We start from the raw sequence: 2089 nt of genomic DNA, 5'->3' as shown, positions 1-2089 counted from the left end.
TTCGCAAGGAATGTCGTGGTATAATCTGTTTGGGTTGGAAGGGTCTCGTTTTTCTAGAAATGAGTGATCAAGGGGCAGCTAGTGTTAATTGTTGTGGCTCATTTGCTATGTTTTAGGCATCTATTTGTGCTAAATTTTGGGGTATTAGTTTAGTAAGGTATTGGGGACGTTTTCACCGATTCGATTTCAGGATTCCAATTGTGGGTTCCACAATCTCGTCTTAGACCCGATTTTGGGTCCGTCTCCGAAAAATATAATTTTAGTGTCAATATATTCGTAATGACGAGGTGATTAACCTTTTGTTAGTGGGGGGGTATTTGGAGACCGTTCGGAGGGGAAATGTTCCGGTACCGCGAGTTGGAGCATGTGTGGTCGGCTTTCAGGTAGGCTATGGCTTTCCCTCGTGGGATTGAGCATGTTTAGGCATTTGTTATTGATTTGCTTGAGTATGGAGGGGTTCGGGTGTCTAGCATGCTAAATTTCTATAATCCCTGCCTTAGACCTTATTTCGGGAAAGTGTTGGATTATGATAGCATGTCTCTTCATATTATTGAACATCCATACCTTGTGGTGTATATGATAATATTGACTTGAAGTATGTTTGGCCTTAGTCTTGGCTTAGACTAGTGTTGCCATAGACTTGGGAGGTTTCGTATGTCGTTGGGCAGTTGAACTTTTTCCGACGTCATTTCGGACGGTCAGCTCCTTATAGACTGATATAGCAGACTTGAGTCTGATAGTCTGAGCCTTAGCTAGGCGGTAACTCAGCTTATGACCTTGTATCCATAATGCCCTGATTTTCTATTAGCTACAGTACCCAGTTAGAGTCCGTGGTCCAGCTTACTTATGTCCAGGCTTAGCTACAGTACCCGGTTAGAGTCCGTGGTCCAGCTTACCACTTGTGATCTGGTTTTGGCTACAGTACCCGGTTAGAGTCCGTGGTCCAGCCCACCCGTGCCCGACCTTTGGCTACAGCACCCGGTTCGAGTCCGTGGTCCAGCCCATATAGGTTGACTCATTAGCTATAGTACCCGGTTCGAGTCCGTGGTCCAGCTTGCACGTGGTGTATTCCCAATTCCTCACTAAAGCTTCAGTTTAGTCTTGATTACTCTCATCTGCAGGTTGAGGTTTTGGAGGTTGGAGAGATTCCGGTTAAAGTCCGGGACGTAATGAGATCTTGGAATATGATTGGGAATGGTTCAGTTACAAGTCCGGAAATTGGTAATATTGTGATAGACCTTCTAGCTCCATTATTTTACTTCAACTGTCAGTCCATCTGCCGGGCTTATGGGGGTCCGTGCAGGTGGTTTCTTTTATTGTGCACGAGCGTACCCGTCGGGTTTATGGGAGCCCGGCGGAGTTAGTTAGATTGCTTGTCTTTGTTGCCTGTACGCTCGTGTACATACCCCCATTTACTACTCTTTGCACTTGATGTGACCCTTTATTTGCATTTCAGTTCACTTTTGCTTATCTTGCTCTGTCGGCCTATGATGCCTACTGGGTACCAGTTGTTTTGGTACTCATGCTACGCTCTGCATCTATTTTGTGATGCAGGTCCGAGCACTAGTAGCCAGCGTTGATCGAGCTTGGAGTAGACTTATCCGGAGACGGGGGTGTGCACACGGCGTTTTGTACTATTTCAGTCTCCATCTGTATATATAGACTTGTCTTTTTTCTTTCGAGACAGTCCAGTCTCTGTTGTCCAGTTTTGGGACTTGTACTCATTTTGTAGTAGCTCTGTACTGGTGACTTCAATGTTCTGGGAGGGATCTTTATTTGTATATATGTTTTGGGTTGCTTCCGCCTGTTTATATTGTTATTTGCCTACTCTTGTTTAATTTCTACCCTCAGACCCATTACTTGTTGTTCCGGGTTACGGGTTGGCTTACCTGCTGGTGGGTTATAGTAGGTGCCATCATGACTTGATAAATCGGGTCGTGACAAATTGGTATCAGAGGCCAGGTTCGTCGGTCTCACTTGTACAAAGCTAACGTCTAGTAGAGTCCTGCAGATCGGTACGGAGACGTCCGTTACTTATCTTCGGGAGGCTACACGATGTCTTTGGGAACGTGTCGCTTTTGTATCACTG

The sequence above is a fragment of the Solanum stenotomum genome, chromosome 1, assembly GCF_019186545.1.
Source record: "Solanum stenotomum isolate F172 chromosome 1, ASM1918654v1, whole genome shotgun sequence".
Lineage (NCBI taxonomy): Eukaryota > Viridiplantae > Streptophyta > Magnoliopsida > Solanales > Solanaceae > Solanum > Solanum stenotomum.
This window is presented reverse-complemented; position numbering follows the sequence as displayed.